The following is a 22,985-nucleotide window of genomic DNA, read 5'->3' as shown; positions in this document are numbered from 1 at the left end:
GATTTATTACCATATGTTAGTAATAAAAAAATGTTTTACCAAAAAAATAAAACATCTGGTGTTTATTCTATGTGGCTCTTATGTTAAGCAAGTTTCCCCCCACCCCCGCCCAGGCTAGGCCAAAGAAACGTCTCCTGGAGACACAAGAACATGTTTCCTGCAGTCTTTCCTCCAAATCTCTGTTCTCTGCTAGAAATCACCTGTCTGGGGTGTGGAGCTTGGCCATCCCATTGTCCCTAGCTGGAGTTGTTAGCATTTCTCAAAGGGTGGAAAGCGACGGAATGGACTTTCCCCTGTCCTCCTACGTATTCTCTTCCTAGAGAGAAAACCTTTTTAAAACTCAAGGTGAAGGTTTTGCTCAGTTGAGACCTCCGAAGAAAAAAATGCATTTCTTCACCATGCTGTTCTCAGGACCTCCCTCGCCATGTGTGTCCAAGAGAAGGGAGGATTCCTACATCCAGGGGAAAATGGAGTGGGAAACAGGAACAGAAACAAAAAAGGTGATTCTGTCATAGCTCTGAAACCTTCTGGAGGTGGAAGTGGTTAAAAACCTCTTCGTTTAGGAGGGGGAATTCATTAGGGCCTAATAGCCTGGGAGCTGGGACAGCTAGATAAATTCCACACACATACAGACATATGGCCTGTGGTGTCCGCAGGTCCTGTTTTTCAGCAACTGCCATGAGCTCCTTCACAGCAAGCCCAAGCCCTCCACTTGGAGAGAAAAGACTTGCTCTCCTGCCCAGTCTGCAATATCTGCCTGGCCATGTGCTGTGTGGGGCTGGCTGGCTCTTTCTGCCTCCCTCCTTGAGGAGGCAGGACTCTTTTCCAGGGCCATTGTACTCCTGGTTCCTGGATGGTATTGCCAGCTCCGGTGGGAAATACCTGGAGATTTTGGAGGCAGAGCCTGAGGTGGGTGGGGTTTGGGGAGGGGGGACCTCCGCAGGGTCCAATGCCCCAGAGTCCACCCTCCAGAGCAGCCATTTTCTCCAGGGGAGCTGATCTCTGTTGTCTGGAGGTTGGCAACTGTATGCCTGGAGCTCATACACTGAGCCCCTCAGGAGCCCCTCCTCGCATGCTCTGCTTGTCATCGAAGAGCAAATGTGACCTCAGGGGCAGCTAGTATGTGAAGGCCGACAACCTGTAAGTTCTTCAGAGTATCTATTTCGCTGCAGCATCTGAAGAAAACAGCCAGGTCAATCTACACACACTTCGTAGTGGTCAAGTTTTTTCAGAAGGAGCAGCTAAAGTTATAAATGAAATGTGACAAAAACTTAACAAAAACTGGATGTGTAATGTCTTCCTTTCAAGATTAAAATGTCTTGGAAAACCATTTATAAGAGTAATGATCCCTGCAGGTGAAGAGCAGACAGTCTTCCTGCCTTGCCATTCATTCAGCTTCCCTCTGGTGCAGACATCATCTTCACAATTGCAGAGAAAACGGCTGATTTATTGCTGGGACGAGCAGGAGAGAGAGTTGCCCTGTTCCCCTGCAGTGGTGGCATAACTCATGTAATTCTCACCAGATGAAAATAAAAGATACAGTCCTGCTATTTGTTCCATGTAAAAGGCAGCTTCAAGAAAGTATAGAACGCACACGAAAACTTATACCCAGAATAAAGCTTTGTCAGTGTAAAGGTGCCACTAGACTCAGACTTTATTCTGTTGCTTCAGACTAGTGTTGCCAGCCTCCAGGTGGGGGCTGGAGATCTCCTGCTTTTACAACTGATCTCCAGCTGGCCAAGATCAGCTTCCCTGGAGAAAACGGCTGCTTAAGGGTGGACTCTATGGCATTGTACCACGCTGAGGCCCTGAACTGTGTCTTCTCCCAGCTCTACCCCCAAAGTAGGAGAAACAGTATTCTTATCCACCACGAACTTGCCATTGCCCCAAACGTCCAAAAAACTGTCCTACAAATACTTGGGGCCATTCAAAATAAAACGGGTGATCAATAAAGTGACAGTGGAATTAGAACTGCCTAAACTATTTAGTAAAATTCACCCTGTTTTCCATTGCAGTCTTCTTCGGAAGGTTCTGGGGGCTACAAACTGGCATCCCCACCCTCCAGAACCCAAACCTATTCAAGTGAAGGGTCAGAGTCATCATGAGGTCCAGGAAGTACTGGACGCCAAGAAGAAGAGGGGGGTATTATATTACTTGGTCCACTGGAAATATTTTCCCCCTAGCTGTGATGAATGGGTAAAATCCTCCAATCTGAGGGCCCCCTCCTTCTCAAAAAATTTTACCCACTGCACCCAGACAAACCCTGAGCAGGAGCTTAGGGGGGGCAGTATGTCAAGCAATGTTTCATATTATCATAACTGTCTATGTTTATCAGAATATGACTGCTATACTGTACCTGTAACTAACCATGAAATCAAGCTGAGGCACATCAAAGTAGAAGGGTTAGCCGGCACCCCTCCCTGCACCTCTCTTGCTTTTACTAACAAATGCAGGAATTCACTCTTTGAAGATAAAGCCTCCAGGGACATTTTCCCAGGCCTAGCTTGGACCCAGGAAGAATAACCGCAGGGAGATAAGAGAAAGTACTGTGTGACTTTTCACATGTGAATACAAGACTGTTTAGCAAATGTAGCTTTGTTTATAGAACCTTTGATGTGCCATCTTTAAAATATACATTCTGCTGTTACTCTGTATCAGTTCCAATTCTTGGCTCAATAGAAGCATATGGATTATAAATAAATCTATACTTTGTTTCAAATCAAGGACTAACTGCTGTTACTCTGTATCAGTTCCAATTCTTAGCTCAATAGAAGCATAAGGATTATCAATAAATCTATACTTTGTTTCAAATCAAGGACTAATTACTTTGAGATCCAATTGCTCGACAACCTCCCAATTTCATATCAAATTTAATAAGCATCCCCTCTACTCCTTCATCCAAATCATTGATAAAGATGTTGGACAATACAGGCCCCAGGATATATCCTTGAGGCACTCCACTTGTCACTCCTCTCCAAGAGGATGAGGAACCATTCACAAGCACACTTTGGGTGCAATGTGTCAACCAGTTACAGATTCACTTAACAGTAAGAGGATCCAATCCACATTTTACCAACATGTCAACAAGAATAGTAGGTGGAACCTTATCAAAAGCCTTACTGAAATCAAGATAAACTATGTCTACAGCAATCCCCTGATCCAGCAAGGTAGTAACTTCCTTAAAAAAGAGAGAGAGATAAAGTTAGCCTGACATGACTTGTTCTTGAGAAACCCATGCTGGCTCTTGGTGATCACAGCCATCTTTTCTAAATGCTCAAGGACTGACTGGTGATGTGTTCTAAAACTTTTCCAGGAATAGACATCAAGCTTACAGGTTGGTAGTTACCCAGATCCTCCTTTTTCTCTTTCTTGAAGATGGGAACAACATTCGCCTGTCTCCAATCTTCTGACACCTCATCTGTTCACCAATAATTCTCAAAAATAATGGCCAGAGGTTCAGAAATTACATCTGCAAGTTCTTTTCATGCTCTTGGATGCAGTTCATCTGGCCCCAAGATCTTGGTTTCATGTAAAGAAACTTGATGCTTATGCACTACCCCTGTGCTGATCCTAAACTGCAATCCCTTCCCTCATCATGTGTTCTATTTTTGCCATGCAAAACACAAGAGAAGACTGAGAAAAAGTAGGAATTCTGTATTTGCTTTAAAAACATAAGAGAAGCCATGTTGGATCAGGCCAATGGCCCATCCAGTCCAACACTCTGTGTCACTCAGTGGCCAATACATATATATACACACTGTGGCTAATAGCCACTGATGGACCTCTGCTCCATATTTTTATCTAACCCCCTCTTGAAGCTGGCTATGCTTGTAGCCACCACCACCTCCTGTGGCAGTGAATTCCACATGTTAATCACCCTTTGGGTGAAGAAGTACCTCCTTTTATCCATTTTAACCTGACTGCTCAGCAATTTCATTGAATGCCCACGCGTTCTTGTATTGTGAGAAAGGGAGAAAAATACTTCTTTCTCTACCTTCTCCATCCCATGCATAATCTTGTAAACCTCTATCATGTCACCCTGCAGTCGACGTTCCTCCAAGCTAAAGAGCCCCAAGCATTTCAACCTTTCTTCATAGGGAAAGTGTTCCAAACCTTTAATCATTCTAGTTGCCTTTTTCTGCACTTTTTCCAATGCTATAATATCCTTTTTGAGGTGCGGTGACCAGAATTGCACACCTGGGCATGTTTCAGAAACAGCAAAGATATACCTGAAGTGCTAACTATGGGAATTTGGTAGACAGAAGGAACACATTTAAGAAAAAAGCTGCCAAGAGGGCTAATGTGAAGCAAGTCCATTCCCAAATTCAATTTGCAATTTTGCAGTGGGAAATCAAGTTCATCTTGATTAGTAATGGAACTTGCCACATGTATTTGTGTGTGGAGAAGTAGCACAGAGCTGGGAGGGATCTCAAAGGTCATTTAGTCCAACCCCTTGTACAGCGCAGGAAATTCACAAGTTCCTTCCACTCTACTCCCCCAGTGACCCCTCACTCCATGCCCAGAGAAAGGCAAAAGGGCAGGTTCCATTGACACTCATGGTTCTTAATTTTCAAAGGAAGCATCACTGACATTATATTCCACTGCTGGTTCCTTTCCTCCTCCTTCATCCCAAACTTTCCTCCCTGTGATTTTTGCTTCCTCCAGTCCATTCAAGCAGAGACTGTGCTCTGGTGCTTTAGTGAGTCCTTTGCTTGGTGGGAGACAGGAGCAGGCAAACCTGGAGTGTGCTGCTACTTCTCCTGCATCAGAGCAGCCTCCTGTTCTCTCACCCACCCCATTTCATCACAGAACTCCTACAATGTTGTGTGTTTAAAATGGGCTTTCTCATTTTCTGTTTATTTAGACTGGACTTGATTATGAGTCATCTATCAAGGCAGAAGATAAGATGAGGAGGAAAATATTGACAAAATAGAGTTCATTATTTTGTCACTTGGAGGGGATCCAGATATAACTGTGAATGTTACAAACAAACAAACCCCATCTGCGAAAGCAAGGAGACAGCAGTGATTTCCTGCCTGTGTTCAATTCCATCAGCAGGCAGATAGAGGGTTTTCTTTAAAATGAGGGGATCATCATGGCTTTCATCATACACAGAATTTTTGCAAGCCATCTCATATAGACAGAAACAGATGCACATCTGAAGGAGTCTAAATGGACCTTTTTAGACCACTCTAAACAAGAGCTGTACCCAGTTTTCCATCTTGGCCTCAGTCCCCCTCCCGAGTCCCTGCTGCTGCCCGTCAGCCTGGCTGTGTTTCTGTGCTGCTAGCTTGGCTTCCTTGCAGAGTGAGTTCTCTAAGGCCTTGCAGATTTCAATCAAAACGGCCAATTCCATGAACTATACAAATTAAATGTCATTTTTAAAGGTCCATGTAAACTCTTTTCTGTAATTTATACTTCCTTTCTCCAGGCTCATTTCAAACTTCAGTGTACCCTAAAACCAACCTTCTTCTGTCTTTACATGTGGAATACCTTTCTTGGCAGTTGGGTCCTGTACTTCAGTAAGAACATTCCAGCTTAACTTTTCCTACTGTAGCAGGACAAAGGGATCTTGCGGACAGGGACTGCAAAATCATGAAACTGTTGCTCTAGATTCTATTCATATATTTAGAGAGGAAGGATTCAGTCCAACCATTCACAGCCCCATGTTTATATACCTTTTCCCAACATGTTTTTAAAAAGGGATAGGATTTTGTTCATTGTGCATCTCTGAAGCAACAGTGCCTGTTGAGCAAAACCAATACTCCCCTGTCTCTGAAACACTGTAATAAGTGAACTTCACCTCTAGAATTTCAGTCTACAAGGACTCAAAAAAGGAACAACCCTTGGACAAATACCTCCTCCAGGACTCAACAGGGATATTGGTTTCTTATCTCATTACATATGCTAAACTCATCCTGTCCTTATATATGTATTCCCATCAAGAAGGGCTATACATCCACTGTATTTTAGTATATTTCTTTTAAAAAATGATATATTGGGATAGTGATTGCAATGCAGTGCAATGTATTGGAATGTATCCCATCCAAGGATGCTATCAGGGTTTGTTTTGTTTTGCTTTTTTAGCAGGAACACACAGAAACGCAGTTCTGGCTGGCTTGGCTGGGGCTCCAGCTGAAAAAAAAAAGGTATCCGGCAGAGGGAAGGCCTTAGGCAGCCATGCGCTCCCAGCCCATGCACGCCATCCTCTCTGCTGCCTCCAGCCTCCAAAAGGCTTGTGAAAAGAGCAAGAGATGCAAAACTGTCCCTCCCAGGAGAAGTGGACCTACTGCCGCCCACTCCACCACACACGGCTTTCTGGCCATGTTTGGGAGGGGGCGAAACAAGGTCTCTCATTGGGCTGTGTAAGAAAACACACCCATGATTTGCAGCTGATGGCATCACACTGTCCTGTGTCAATATGCAGAAAGTAATCTACTGAGCAGGTGATGTCACTTTTTGTGGCCTAATATCCAAATAAGTTCCTGATGGGCTTTTTCTACATGCTGTTAATTAACTTCATGCTAGAGAGGAGAAGAATGGAGTGTAACAGCTGAGAATGATGCTTCTACACATCTGTTTCATATTTAGACATACTTATTGCTTCACTGTCTCCCTCCCCATTAAATCCAAATTTATGGTGACCCTATGAACTTATCTTGCTATTGCAGTTTGGCCTTTGCATATGTCAAAACATCTTCCTTAAGTGCTATGCTAATTTGCTGTTCACCTATGTAGAGGCATCTGTCTGTATATATATGAACTGTTAACCTCCATTCCAATGTCTCTGAGGAAGTGTGCCTGCACATGAAAACTCACACCTTGAATAAAGCTTTGTTGGTCTGAAAGATGCCTGACTGGACTCAAGGTTTGTTCAAGTCCAAATGGAAGGCACCTTAAAGAGGAGGCTGTCTGATGAGATGACCTGGCACAGTGGAGACTCCACAGTGAAACATAATACAAACAAAAAGAAGATGAAGAAGATATTGGATCTATATCCCGCCCGATACTCTGAATCTCAGAGTCTCAGAGTGGTCACAATCTGTGTGTTCCCTCTAAGTTGAGTTAGCGTGACCTGGTTCACAGATTTTTAGCCACCAACTCACACATTGTTGTCTTAGCTCAGGAAGAATGACCCCAGAGCACACTAATTTATGCAATACCTTACAACTTTAATGCCAGTAGCTCACAAAGTAGAGTTTTTGCTCACAAGGTTCTGCAGCTTAGAGGGTTAGGAACATTGGTCGCAATCCCCTTTAACTTCCTCCCCCACAACAGACACCCTGTGAGGTGGGTGGGGCCAAGAGAGCTCTTACAGCAGCTGCCCTTTCAAGGACAACTCTGCAAGACCCAAGGCCATTCCAGCAGCTGCAAGTGGAGAAGTGGGGAATCAAACCCGGTTCTTCCCAGAGAAGAGTCCGTGTACTTTACCACTACATCAAACTGGCTCTCAACACCAAACTGGCTGGTTCCTGCCCAAGAAGCCCTGCCCAGGCCAGCCAAATCTTCCCAGTTAAGCAGGGTTGGCTCTAGTTAGTTCTTGGATCACCAAGGAAGTCCCAGGTCTCGAGGCAGAGGCAAGCAACAGCAAACCATTGACAATCCTATGAGGTCAGCTGCAACATGAATGTACTGTCCACCACCATGCTCAAGGAGAAATCTCAGTTGAAACAGAAGGGAGAACCAACAAGACAGACCCCCCCGGGTGGTGATTTGATGGGGCTGTTTCAAGGTTCCCCCCCCTGCAAGGAACACCCTTCCTGGGCCAGTGTTGACCTGACTAGCAGCAGTGGGGGCTCAGGGAGCCCCCTATAGAGAATGCAGCCAGTCGCCTCATCAAGCAGCTGGTGGATGGGACTGAGCTGAGCTTCTGCAGCTCCATTGTCTCCCCACTGCCTCCCCACACCAAGCAGTCAATGGGGTGAGTCAGCTGGAGAACCAGCCCATTGGATATATCCCAGAACTCAAATGGAGCAGACCTGAAAGATAACCACTTGTGAGGACCCAATATTCTTTTGCATTTTCTTCCCAGTATACCTTGTTGGTAGCAGTTCTGTTAATATTTTTTGATTAAATGTATTTTTGAATGGACTGACAAACAAAATGCAGGCCAGTACAAATCTGCAGTGCTGCACATATCTACCAGTTACAACTATTAAGTGCAGTTTGCAAAACACAGATCAGCATGGGACTTCACATTTTTCTAATGGAATGGGAGAACTTTTACAGACACTCGGTGGGTTTTCCAAAGGAGCTGGGCCACTGGGTTTTCTTCCATTTTCAACATGGTAGAGTTCCATGCATGAGAGAAAGTACCTGTCAAGCATGCTATTTCTATGTACCTAATAGACAGGCCAGATATAAAGCAGACCACCACCATGGCCTATTCTCCCCCCCCCCCCCACCTATGCAACAAAAGAGTGCATATGAAATCCATCTGGACCCAGGATGTTTAGGTTAACCTTGCAGTAACTGTGTAGAGTGCCTCACCCCCAAATTCACACAGCCAGGTCTTATTGGCTCTCAGAGAAAGTGTGAGAAAGAGAGATGTTTTTATTAGCTTGCATTCTTTAGCCATAGCAGAGATACTAGCTAGTAGTCTTTGAACCTATGACTCAAACTGCATCTGTATGTTATCCTTTGGAAGTTATCTGTATGCCATCCTTTTGAAGTTTTCCTATAAGCCACTATTCAATGCTGTGTACGTCATTACTTCCAAGGAACCCATCCTTGGATAAGCTATGGAGTTTTACAATAAAGCAACTTTTGATTAAAAGAACAAAAGCTTGATTATTGAGAAATATTGATGCTTGACAGTACCATTCGGGACAGAATGCAAATGTTAGTCGTCTTTGAGCATGATGGTTCCTCAGAACACCTACAATGTGATGACCACAAAAACCCCTAAGACAATAACGAAAATGTGACAATTTGAGTCCAATGTAAGCATTGGTGTTTAAGAATATTTCTATGATTCTCTCATCCATGATCATTCAGAATGCAGAGCATTCTAGGTATTACATAGCTTGCCTTTATTGCCCCGTTATCCAAGGAATCTGGATGATCTGACACCAGCTTCACACTGCCTTCCTGTAGGAATGTATCCTTCTATGATTCAAAGCTGAACATGTTTTGGGTGTAGGAATGACTCTAAGATATTGATTGCACAACAAACAATTTGGCTGGTTCCAACTGAATGTTTCTCCCACAAATGCAACAATACAAACAACCACAATGGCAACACTAAATGCCCAGTTGTTTAGCTCAGAACAACTAAAGTTTTCCCAGCCCAGTCCTCTGTGGGGGTATTTGTGTGAGCCACAGAAGCAACTTTCTCTGTGTGAGGTGAGGGGGGGGGAGGGGAGGGCAAGAAGTCAGGCCTGGGAACCAGTTTATAATTTGACACAGTAACTGAGGGGAAATCACTGAGGTCCTGATTCAGCTAAGTTTGGACATTTTAAAAGACCTCTTGATTTCAGCAGGAGACATCTATTCAGCTCTGCCCATGGAAATCCTTGGGTCTTGGAAAAGCTTAGGGTTTTTTGCTGGTTTATGCCAGACGTTTATAAATGCAAGTTCAACTAATGAATGATAAACATATTCCAAAATGTGTGATATTGACCTTCCCCATCCAAAATGAGGCACTTCATTTACAAAACTGGAATCGAGAGAGTGGAAATGTGACCCAATGGGGCTCCAGTAGTTTGGTTGGATTGTTCTCTATACTCACATTCTTCATAATAGCAATTATATTTCCTATATGTACATCTGATGAAAAATCTGTGATTAGATCTTTCAGCAGAAGCAGAAGAAAGCTCCCGTTTACGCATGGAAGTTCATGAGCACTTGTTGCTTACAAAAATAACCCCAAATTAAAAAAGGAAAGAATCATTATTCTGTTATTTACATGTTAAGACAACTTGAGATCAGCACAATTCCTGCACAATTTGGACACACCGTATTGTCCAGCCTCACCCATGACTCTCTCCTACCCCCGATAACACACCACGGAGGTCCGCAGGCTTTGGAATGGGGTTGCAAGCTGAAGATGGCCCCAGGGACTTTCAGACAAAGGCAGGCAACAATCTCTACCTGTTCATCTCCAGTCCCACCACAAATGCGTCTCTCCGCCCCCAAGTAGTCTGCCGCGGGGCCACCGGCTTCAAGACCTGGCCGGGCTGCAAGTTCCCGCCCGCCGAGAGGGCGAAGGGACGTTCAGCACCGCGGAGAGCTCCCCACTCACCCTCCTCGTCCTCGGCGAAGACCGGCGCCTGGCGGGAGCGGGAGCGAGCGCCGCCCATCATGGCCGCATGCCCGGCGTGGCGGGAGGCTCCGGGGGGCATCGCCCTCGCTGGGCATCCGCGTCTCTCCACGCGCTCCGGCGCCGGCCGCGGCTCTGCCCAGGCAGCGGGGGAGGGGAGGGGAGGGGAGGGGCCAGGGCTGCCCCGCCCAGGAGGGGGCGGGACCCCCTGCCCAGCAGTGGAATCCTTCGCAAGCAGGACAAAGAAGAGGGGAACGACCCCCTCCCCCCCCCGCCCGGGAGGGCTGAGCAGGGCAGCAGCGAAAGCAGCAAGCGGAGAGGAGGGAGGTGGAGGAGGGGAGGGGAGGGGGGCAGATGGAGCTGAAAGGAAACACCCCCCCCCCCTTTCATGCAAGCTGCAGTCCTTTCTTGACTCCAAATTTTAGGCACTTTCAGAGCCTCCAGCTTTTGCCCCTGCCCCAGAAAGCTTCCAAGAAGCAGCAAGCCCCGCATTGGATGGGAAAGGGCCCCCCCTAACTTTTAAAAAAGCCCCCGACTTTTAAAATCCTGGCAAAGGCCCTGCAACAACCCCCACCCCCGCATCTCTTGTCACAAGTTCTCTCAGAGCTGTCCTCTCAAGAGCAGCTCTGGGAGAGCTCTCTCAGCCCCACCTACCTCACAGGGGAGGGGAAGGGAAAGGAGATTGGAAACTGCTCTGAGACTCCTTCAGGTAGTGAAGGGTGGGGTATAAATCCAGTCTCCTCCTCCAATCCAATTAAACAACATTTGTCAGTTGATCGAAAAAGAAGCAAGGTTGGTCTGGTAGGATCTGTTGGGGACAAATCACTACACACTTCCCTAGATCACCAAGTTGTCCTTCAGATGCTTGCAGACTGATCCCTTAAAGATGTGCTCCAGTTTCTTCCCTGGGGCAGAGATTAGACTGACTAGCCTGTAGGTTTTGGGTCATCCTTCCTCCCTTTTTTGAGGACCAGGATAACATTTTTACCCTTCTGCAGTCTCATGACACATCTTCCATCTTCCAAGGGGTCTTGAAGATCATGGACAAAGGCCCTGCAGATTCTCTAGAAAGTTCTTTGAGTGCTCCGCTTTCTGGAGCATACTATCTGGCCTGGGGGATTTGTACTCATCCAGTGCAGCTGGATTCTGTCTGAACATGATAAGAACCCCATGAGAGCATGAGATCCAGTAGTCCATTAGCCCAGCATCCTGTTTCACACAGTGGCCACCCAATTGTCCCAGATGGGCAACCAACAGGGCACAGGTGCATCAAATGTCCCAGCAAGCCTCTTTTCTGCTGGCCTTACTTCAGTTCTGTAAAGAAAGGAGGGCAGGATGATGGCGCTTTCTCTCCCCCAACACTGCCCACTTGACTTGCTGAGCACATCTAGGATTTGCCTCCGAGAAAAGAACAGCTGTGTCAGGCCCTTTCCAGCGAGGGGTCCCCCTCTAGCCACATTAATAAACGGGAGCAGACTCTCTAGATGGAAATGGAGCAGGGGTGAAGATCTTTTTATCCCCAGGAAAGTCCTCTTAGGATTGCATGCCTGGGTGCTTCCTGCTTCAGCCCTGCGAGGTGGCAGGAGGGGCTGAGCCAGACAGAATCAGCATGCAGGTCACTGGTTGAGCCCTGCAAATGGAGAAGCCTCAGGGGGAGATTACAATACGAGACTGCTGGATGTGAATTGATTCTACACGTTCAGAACAATGGACCCCCAGGGCCAGATAGGGACATAGAATTCTTAACCCACTCCAGATGCTAATTTTCTGGGGCCCCCCAGCATCTCTCCTTCCCTCTAATCAAGCTGATTGCAGTGCACTTCGTACCTCTGCATCTTTCTTTGCAACACCCCCTCCCACCAGCTGGCTGGGGTGGAAGGACTGAGGAATCTCCATTCCACATAGTATCTGGCTAAGGGAGCTTTGACTCTGGAAGGCTCAAGCCCAGGAAATCTTGTTGGTTTCTGAGGTGCTCCTGGACTTGAAATCTAACTGTGCTCTGCCTTTGTCTCCTTTCAAGAGACCTTGTTTTGCCAATAGCGACACCTATTGGTTCATTGAGTACTTTCACATGGCTCTTTTAGGTGCCTCCATCATAAGCAGTTAACAGCATTTTGCCAAATTTTCCCAGTATGAGCCTTTTCTGCAGTATGAGTGAAGCTGGCTGTTGCTTAAACTCACATGGAAAATGCCTCTCCTTCTCTTTCTCTGTCAGAACAAAAGATTCACATATATAGATGGGGAGGGGTGGTCAATGAAGCCTTGCCTGTCAGTGGTCTCCAATTAAACTTGCAGAAATCCTCCTGTGCAATTAAGGTGCAATTGTCTGGCATGCGCATTTCATTTTGTCCTTCCATTTAAAAAAAAGTGAAGAAAAGTTTGCAGATAATACAAAGAGCCAGAAACAAACTAAACTGAACTTTTGATTCATCAAAGGAAACTCCTTCTGAGGACAGCAGAGTTTTATTTGATAGTAATTTCCACAGATGAATTAAGCACCAGCTTAAAGTTCTCCAGCTGAACCTGAGATTCTGTAAATGCATTTAACTTGGTTGGGTTGCATGAAACATCCAACATGTATAACCAAGAGGCCTCTTTGCTGCTGAAAGTGTGGCCCTGCCCTGAGCCAAAGTGTGTGACCCTCTCTTGCTTTTTCAATATGGGCATTCAGATAGAAAATAAGTTGCCTGTGATTTTCCATTAAGATACTGGGGAATCAATCTTTTCTTTGTGCATTTAGCCCTGACAGGATTCATACAGGAAACTGCAAAGCAGAGCACAGCAGTTCTTTTTTGCGGGGGGAGAGGGAAGGAACATAATTTGACAATTTTTGTGGTCAGATCCAATTGCTTAGAAACATAGTAACATAGATCTGAAAAGGACCTCAAGGATCGTCTAGTTGAACTCCCTGCACAATGCAGGAAATTCACCACTACCTCCCCCAATGACCCCAACTCCATGCCCAGAAGAAGGCAAAAACCCTCCAGGATCTCTGGGCTAATCCATCCTGGAGGAAAATTCCTTCCTAACCCCAAAGTGGCAATCAACATTACCCTGGGCATACAAGAAGGCACCATGAGAGCTGCGCACTGGCGCATCCCTTCCTGCCCAAGTTCACACAATCAGCATTGCTGTCTGTCAGGTGACCATCCAGCCTCTGCTTGGAAAACCTGTTTGTTCTCAGTAAGAAGGATGATTTGTCTTTAATCTGCAGCCTAAAGGTTTAGATCAGGGGTGCCAAACAAATTTGTTATGAGGGCCAGGTCTGACAAAAATCCAAGGAGAGCCCACCACCTCCCCAGGAGGAAGCTTGTTCTACTGAGAAACTGCTCTGGCTGTCAGGAAGTTCTTCCTAATGTTGAGCCGGAAACTCTTCTGATTTACTAATTTACCATCATTTGGAATGGGTCCTGGAAGCAGACAGTAGCCTAGAGTGGGCAGATGATTCCAAGCAACTGTCCCAGAAAGGAGTCTCACTGCCAATTTTTGCACAATTGACGTTTCTGAGTTGCCTTCAAAGGCAGCCCCTAGTAGAGTAGGGTTGCCAGATCATCCTCTGGTGGGGAATTGTAGGGTCACCAGCTCCAGGTTGGGGAATGCCTAGAGATTTGGGGGCAGCACCTTGGGAGGACAAGGACTTCAGTGGGGTACATTGCCATAGAGTCCGCTCTCCAAAGCGCTCATTTCTTGTCCAAGGGAACTGATCTCTGTAGTCTGGAGATGAGCTGTAATTGAGGGAGAACTCCAGGTCCCAGCCCTTGGTTCAGCCTGTGTTTCTTAAAATGCACGTTGGTGATTCCTACATCACATGTCAAATCCCTGCATTTCTGCTGCTGGCTCAGGGTATCTTCTCTGTCCCATAAACAGCATCTGTGTTGTTGGGTGCACAATGGAAACACATGCACAGAGGCCATGAACAGCCATGCAGGCTTCCACGCATACAAAACTGAAAATTCATTAACTTTGAAAATTGATTAACTGTATCATATTTTGGCACAAGCAATTTAACTAATTGAAAAGACTGCATTTTGTATTCAACTGGATTGCTATGCTGTTAAATATTTCTTGCGAGTTCCACTAATATACTACAAATAAGTTTTTGTCTGTATTGGATGTCATTGTTTAGTAATTCCATGGCAACCCTCGCATGCAGAAGTTAGTTCCAGCGGCATTCATTTGGCACAATATGTTTGGGGGCAAAGGGGCAGGGATCCCCATCTGCTTTTTAAAATACATATTCAGGTAGGCAGCTGGGTTGGTCTGAAGCAGCAGCACAAAGCTTGAGTCTATTCAGGCACCTTTAAGGCCAACGAAGTTTTATTCTGGGATAAGTTTTGAAAGAGCAAGAATATCATATTCTCCAAGATCAAGCTATAGAAGGGGGCGTGGGGGAGAGAAATTAATGTCAGCCATTGTCTACGTTTTTTTCACATTTTCATGCTTTTCTGACTTTGTTTGATCTTGTTGGGTTCAAAGCCCTGTGACCGGAATGTGAAGTTTATTTGTATGCCTCACTGGAAGTGAGAGTGTTTTGCTGGGAGAGAAATGCTTCCTTTTGTTGCCAGTTGCAGCCCTGCAGCGAATGACTGATTGCTACCTGCAGTGTTGACAGTTAGAATGGCTGGAGGAGCCTGACAGGCAGCAACAAGAGGAACAAATGCTTAGAAGGGGAAATGTTAACTTAGAACTGTATTGTGGGGAGTGAGGGACACTTTATGAGAATTGGCTGCTTCCGAGCCAAGAATATTCTCTGCCCCTGCTGCTCAGCAGCTACGAAGAGAAGCGACAGAGCTCAGTCCATTATCTCTCCAAGAGATGCTGTGATCAGCCTTTGGTCTGAAGGATGTGCTGAATGCATTAAGAAGCTTTCCTGTGATAAGAAAAAGCAACAGGACAACTGGTGCAGCAGGAAAAATAATTTATACCACTTAACAGTCGACTTAATGCCTATGTTTCAGCAGCAGGATCTGTAAAATATATAAATAAACAAGTCTCAAGAATGACAGATCATACATCATCTAAAAGACAATTATTAAAAGATGATGGCAGCTGAGCATGTAAGAAACACAGCTGATACACATTGATGGCCCTGGAAGTTAGCAGGTGGTACCTATTGAATAAATTGTTGTCAGTTTCCTCAGAGGTTCATTTTGAGAAAACATTATAAAATGATGGTTATTGGAAAGTTCTTAAAAGGTATAGATAGGGTTGCTGATGAAAATACTTGGGGACTTTGGTGGGGAGACTTTAGACTTTAGGGTGGGGAGACTTTAGCCAGGAGACTTTCCCATTCCCTAAAATAAATAAATAAAAATAAAGCAGTGCAGTTCCCCTGAATACAGTCTTCAATTCCCAGCAGCTGGCTGCACTTCTATTTCCACTCTCTCTGTCTCACACACACACTCACACACATGGACAAAGCAGCCAAAATAAACACAGTTTGGGAGCACACACTTTGTGATTTTACTGGGGCAATTTACTCACCGTGGGAGTTATTGAATGCTGTATACTCAACCAAGATCATCAGTCTAACACAGGGAAACCATTACTGCGCAAATGACTTCTGAAGGGACTGGGCTGCTTCCCTTTCCTTTTTCACAACAGCTGCATTGTTCTGCAAGCTTCATTCAGCCTAGCTCCTGAGATTTAAAGGCACACACACCTTTTAAAACGCAAGCCTTTCCCAAGTGTTTTCTAAGCCTTCTGAGGTGGACAGGCACATGGTGGCTGTGGAGGCAAGGCTTCCCCCTGCTTGCCACCTGACTGTGGGCAGGAAGGAGCCTGCAAACCTGGGGGATCCCCTGTTGGGACCTGGGGATTGGCAAGCTTAGGTACAGACTATTAAACTTATATAACTTAAATTTATTCTGGGTAGAATTCCATGGCCAGAAATACTTAAGGAAAAGTGAGTTCAAGATGGGTGGGAGTTTCTTAAAAGCAAACACTGAAGGCCCAATCACAAAGGATTCCTGTGAGAAGGAAAATGGGAGGAGCCTAAGGAAGCCAAGGGGGCTCCATAAACAACTTTATAAGAGCTTGAGAAATAATAATAAAAAAGCTCATTTAGGAAATTGAGGGAGAACCTTGTAAGCAAAATGAATATAAACAAATAACCAGTGTCTGTAGAATAGTATTGCCATAAGCTTCCCCAGCAGGTAAACTCCAAAGAACTGTGGCAAATTCAATCATAAACTATTCATATGGATATTGGTACACAGAAACATGCATGCAAGCACACATACATCACATATATATGTCATACTCCCTTCACATATTCTATTCTAGTGAGGGAACTTTTCAGCTTTGCAAGCCACCTTGTGTGTTTCTAAGAGATTAAATTAAAGAAGGAGAGAATAGGTCTGATGGGAACCAAAGTAGCTTATAATATCCTGCCCTTCTCCATTCACATGAGTTGATGCGCATCCAATAGGTGTGAAAAACCTCAGCTTGAGACCCTGGAGAGCCGCTGCCAGTCTGAGAAGACAATACTGACTTTGATGGACCAAAGGTCTGATTCAGTATAAGGCAGCTTCATATGTTCATATATGTTCAAATGCAAACATTCAGTTTGCATGTAGCCCACTAACAATGCAGATATTGCCTCTCAAGGCTGCTTCAGGTTGGGAAAACTGGGCGGTGGGGGAGGGGGGAGAGAGGAAATGCAGTAGCCCCTCTTCTTCGCCCTACACTGTGGTCCCAATCTCAACCTTCCCACATGTGGTGCTTCTCAACTGAGTTGTCATGGGGAACCCATGGCAACTGTATTGCATGGGAAAAACATAACATGTCATCTGGGACACCGTGAGAAAGGTGGGCTGTTAAATCTGTTTCCATTCCAGGTTGGCACTTCACATGTGTCATGGAAGAGGGGTGTAGATTTAGGGTTGCCAATCCCCAGTTGGAGGCAGGGGATCCTCAGTTTGGAGACCCTCCCCTCACTTCAGGGTCATCAGAAAGTGGGGGGGGGGAAGGGAAATGTCTGCTGGGCACTCCATTAGATCTTATGGAGATTGATTCCCATAGGGTATAATGGAGAATTGATCTGTGGGTATCTGAGGCTCTGGGAGGAGCTGTGTTTTGAGAGATACCTCTGCTCAAAACATCCACCATCTTTAAAAAAGGCTGGACCAGGCGATCCAACTCTATAAGACCCCAAAGAAGGTGCCCCTATCCTTCATGAGAAGGAAGATGGAAGTTGACTCATTGCTAACTGACTTCCTAAAAGCTCTACTCCCCACCTCTGCCATAAGACCCTATAGAGCATGCGATCCCTTTAAATGTGATTGCCAGAACTCCCTTTGGAGTTCAGTTGGGCTTGTCACAGCCTTGCTCCTGGTTCCACCCCCAAAGTCCCCAGATATTTCTTGAATCAGACTTGGCAACCCTAGGTGTGGGGTTCTAAACCATGAGCACAAGAAGGCTCCAAGCAAATCAGTGTTCTGGTATTTACACCCCTCTGGTCATCCGGAGAGGGTGGGGTGGTTGCTGGCCCCACCCTCTACTGTTGCTCTGGCTGTTGAGTCAGAGGCTTTAATTTGCAAGGCTCATCCTTGCCAGAGGCAGAAGTGGCTCAGCTGCATTAGAGGAAGGTTCTTGGAGCTGGGAGAGAACTGCTGGTAAGGTAAGTGTCGATTTGCTTTTCTAAAACTGCTGGGGATCATTACCTAGGGTTGCTGTGGGAGGGAACTGTATGAGTGCTTGGTGCCTGCTGGAAAGTAGCTTCTGATTGCTTTTGTGTAGCTGTTGCTGAGAGAGGAGAGCTTGTTTGCCTGGGGGTGGTTGCTGGTCCCAGCCTCTACTGTTGCTCTGGCTGTTGAGTCAGAGGTGGGTGGGGGCTTGAGCCTTTAATTGGCAAGGCTCATCCTTGCCAGAGGCACTAGCCTTTGGCAAGAGCCAAAGGGCTCTTGGCCTGTGACTCTTAGCTTGGGGGTTCTGTAGGAAGGTGGGTAGTTCCTCATGAGTAGTCTCAAGGGGCAGTTGGTAGTGGAATTTACAGGGAAGTCAAGATAAAAAGAATTTTGAAATGGATTGCAGCAGCATGGCTGGTGAGGGACCTGAGGCAGTGATGTGTAAAGACTGTGGAATGTTTGTATTTCTACCTGAGAGTAGCAGCACTTGCACAAATGTGTAAGTTAGTAGCCCTGTTGGAGGAGAAGATACGGGGACTGGAGGCACGATTGTCCACACTGCAGTGTATAAAGGATTTTCTTGACAGAACCCATGAGGCGCTCTTGAAAGGGCAAGAGGAGGAAGAGGAAATGGTATCTCAGCAATTAGAAGAGAACCCAATGCAGGAGGAGGGTTCATGAAAAAATGTAACCCAAAGGAGCAGGAAAATCAGGAGATGTTCTGAGCCTCTGCTGCTCAGCAATAGGTTTCAGGATCTCCCCACAGTAACTGATTCTGAACCATTGGAACAAGGGCTGCTTCTCCAGCCTCTGTGAAGCTTGAAGAAAGTTTCTCAGGATCCTGTGGATAAGAAGCCTGGAGCTTCTGCTCCCCAATATAGGAAGAGGAAGGTGGTGGTAATTGGAGACTCCTTGCTCAGAGGGGTGGAGCTGAAAGTGTGTCGACTGGTCTTGTCTGCCGACTGGACTTGTCATCCCAAGAGGGCCATCTGACAACAATGAAGATCCTGTGAATTTAGGGGGAGGTGTTTGTGAGTTTTCTGCATAGTGCAAGGGGTTGGACTTGATGACCCTGGAGGTCCCTTCCAGTTGGTTCTATCCCACCAAGTTAGAGGGGCAGAGCTGGGTAGAGAAGTAGGAGGAAGGGCAAAGACCATAGAACTTACTATCACCTCACATCACCTGCCCTGCCAATCTTTGACTTGACAGCAAGAGCTACAAAGTCAGGGAGGTGGTTATTGTCAAAAGACATTAAAGCCAAAGTCCTGTTTAAGGGGGTAGGCTGGACAACACAAAACCCAAAAGGCTGAAGTGTGACTTCTCACACCCCAGGGTAAAGCTACCACCAGTTCCCCCCCCCCCCCCCCCCTTACTATCCACTCAGCCAGAGACTGAGGGACTAGGCCTGTAGTTCCCCTGGGTCTAAGAACACGAACATAAGAGAAGCCATGTTAGATCAGGCCAATGGCCCATCCAGTCCAATACTCTGTGTCACACAGTGGCCAAAAATTTTTATACACACACACACACACACACTGTGGCTAATAGCCACTGATGGACCTCTGCATATTTTTATCTAACCCCCTCTTGAAGGTGGCTATGCTTGTGGCCGCCACCACCTCCTGTGGCAGTGAATTCCACATGTTAATCACCCTTTGGGTGAAGAAGTACTTCCTTTTATCTGTTTTAACCTGTCTGCTCAGCAGTTTCATCGAATGCCCACAAGTTCTTGTATTGTGAGAAAGGGAGAAAAGTACTTCTTTCTCTACTTTCTCCATCCCATGGATTATCTTGTCACCTCTATCATGTCACGAAAGTCCATCCTGCAAGGTAGGATGCTTTCCAAAAAAGGTAGGTCGAGTTCCAGAAAACAGTTATGTAGGTAGCTGTAAGCCTAGAGGAGTTAAAACACTGGATTCAGATTGAAATCTAGAAATTCAAAAACACCACACAGTAGAATCAAAGTGATTTATTATCAAATTGTCAGGAGTATACAAAAAACCCCCTATAAAAATAACAAAACTATAGATCCAAGTTAAGCACATTTACAAGCATTAGTTCATGATCCAGCAAGAATGAGCCCAACAGGGTTTCAATGTCCAAGGCCCCCTTCTCCCCCCCAGAATCAAATAGTGCCCCAAAGGCAGATGTACTCCAGGCAAAGGACAAAACTAGAATGAAAGATCTTTACTTTATCCTCAAAGACCCACTGAAGAGAAATGTAATCTTAATTGAAAGCTGGAAGAAAGGTGGAGCAACAAAAGCAAAACAGAAATGAGAGAGAGACATCAAGAAGGAGACTGCAAAGCAGAGACTGGGAGGGCGGATTACTCTTTTCCTATCTTTGTTATGGAAACTTCATAAATCACTGCTTTGTGCCAAACTACTGAGGGCCTTGGCACAGAAGGCACCCTCATGGGCATGACTCTAGTGGACCTATCAGATGTCCAGCAGATAGTATAACATGACCAAGCAGGTGTGTTGCTAACAAAGTGACTCAGTCAGTCAGGTGAGTTTGTCAATTAGATCAAAACATCCTGGGTCTAGTTATGGAAGCACATTCTCCCACTGATGGGTTTAGGCACTAGCGAGATGGAAGGTACCTTTCAGGTTCTTGTGGCTTCGAAGCTGCCAGGCCTAATGGTTTGGTTCCCTCCCATCTCCCTTAACTGAGTCTTTGAAGCTACAAGCGACCTGACCTTAGTTCTCCGAGAAGAGGAAAATTTCCATGATTCCCTGCCTCAGTCTCAGCCTGAACCATTCTTTGAATTGCCAAGAGACTATGAAAAGGGACCAGTCTCTTGACAATTATCGCTCACATAATGGGCTGGTAGGTAGGAGAGCTTATACAGTAGCTGGAAAAGTTAAGTGACTGATGGACAGACCTGGGGTTTGTGAAGAGCAGGGCAGATGCTGATGCAAGGAAGCCCCAAGGGGGCAGAATCCTCCTGTAGCCCAGGCACTTCCTTTTTTGGTGGAAGAAGATACCCAAACCATAGAAATGGTGCCCCCCCCCCCACTATTCAAATAAAGATGGTTGCTAACCTCCAGGTGGTGTCTGGAGCTGTCTTGGGATTACAACTAATCTCCAGGCAACAGAGATCAGTTCAACTGGAGAAAATGGCTGCTTTGGAAGGTGGATTCTATGGCATCGAAGTTCCTCCCCTCCCCAAATCCCATGCTCCTTAGTTCCCAGCCCTCCAATCTTCAGGTATTTCCCAATCCAGAGCTGGTGACTTTCTAGTGCCTGGAGTTGCACTGAGCCATGAATGAAAGAAAAAATCTGTCTTTGCTCTCACTTGCCTTTTATGTTGCTCCAGAAGTCTGCTTCCTCTGTCTCTTTCTTCTGTGCTGGAGAAAACTAGGTATCCTCTTCAAGTCTGCTCCCAAGTCCAGCTCAGAAAAAGACTATTGTGTGGCAGAATTAGGGTTGCTAACTGGAGTTGCCAGCTCCTGCTTGGGAAATCCCTGGAGATTTGAGGGTGGAATTTGGAGAGGGGAGGGACTGCAGCAGGGTCGAGTGCCTCCAAGGGTTTTCTTTAGGGGAACTGACCTCGCCATCCAGTTGTAATCCAGCCACCACCTTCAGGTTGGCAACCTTATTGCCAATGCCAGCTGGGAGGGTGGGGGTTGGGGAGGGTAGAGAACTCCTAAGGAATAGGATGCCAATAGAGTCCACCCTCCAAAGCAGCCATTTACTTCTGCGGGATTGATCTCTGCAGTCTGGAGATCAGTTCTAATTCTGGCAACTCTCCAGGGCCCAGCTGCAGACTGGCAACCCCAGTCAGAGCAGAGTCCATGTCAGTCTCCAGAAAGCATGCAGGGTGTGGGGTGCCACCTCCTCATGGCTCTCTCCCCCTCCTATTTATTTTCAGAACTTTATTTTTTTTAAAAGATGAAAAAGAAACACTTCCTGTTTGTGATCTACGTTATAGTTACTGACTTTAGAAAAGGGAAAACAGAACTACACCCAGTCTTTGGTTCTGGAATTAAAACCAAACGTGTCTCGCATGGCCCTAACTGAAAGTTCTGAGTGCAGCTCTGGAGCCTCTTTTTCAAGACTTAACAGCACATTTAAACAGAGTTCCCTGATTGAATCCCCCCGCCCCCGCCCCCCCCGTCCTCTCAATGCTAAAAAGTAGCCACGGAGCCCACAATTCAGGCTGGGGTCAGAGAAACAGTTCTCATTCTTTCCTCATGCTATTTCCACCCTCACCCCCAGTATAAGATGGATTTTGGGTGCCTCACCTGGTGTCATCCCAATGATGTCAGCTTGATCCAAGCTGAGTCCTCTTGTAGCTGCATTTAAAGGTTAACATTAATCCATGGGGAGATCTGATCCTGCATCTCCTAAATAACGAAGTTTAAGCCCTCGTTGCAGTTGCAAACCTGCAGTCTGGGCCCAGCGGAACATTTCAGGCTACAGGTGGGAGCTGACCTCTCACCTACCATCTCCCATGGTACAGCTTAGACAAGGTTTCCAAGGAGGAAATTTCAGCTAAGCTTAGGTCTAGATTCTGCTCCCTGAACTTTCTTCAGTTGTATACACAAGGAAGCAAAGCAATAGAAACTGGCAATGGAAAATACTAGGGAATGTTTTCTTTTGAAAAACAATTTTATTCCTAGCATAGTTCTTCCAGATACTTTTAGGGTAATCCCTCCACTGCAGTTGAATTCTGCAAAGGTGGCACTTTGAGGATGAAGTCAAAGGAAGGCTGGTGTGGAAAGCAGGGATGGAGGAAAGACCCTCTTTCAATGGGGTACCTGATTGAGAGGCAGCCAGTGAGGATCAGTCCATGCTCTCTGTGTCTGCTGTGACATGGCCTCCAGTCCTCAGCACACTGACTCCAGTCCTCTGGGAAGACGAGTTCCTCTGCTAGCCTCATTGGAATGAATCCTCTCTACCATCCTCTTGCGCAGCAAAGTGATCTTCCGAGTCTATTATGCCCACAGCCTTTGTCCAATGCTTCCTTCTACTGCTGCTGCTGAGCAGCATCTAGACAGGGGTGTCAAGCATGCAGTCCAGGGGCAGAATCAGGCCCCTGGAGGGCTCCTATCAGGCCCCTGAGCAACTGGCTGTTTTTTGCTTCCAACTC

Source organism: Heteronotia binoei, chromosome 9, assembly GCF_032191835.1.
Source record: "Heteronotia binoei isolate CCM8104 ecotype False Entrance Well chromosome 9, APGP_CSIRO_Hbin_v1, whole genome shotgun sequence".
Lineage (NCBI taxonomy): Eukaryota > Metazoa > Chordata > Lepidosauria > Squamata > Gekkonidae > Heteronotia > Heteronotia binoei.
Note: the sequence above shows the minus strand (reverse complement) of the source record.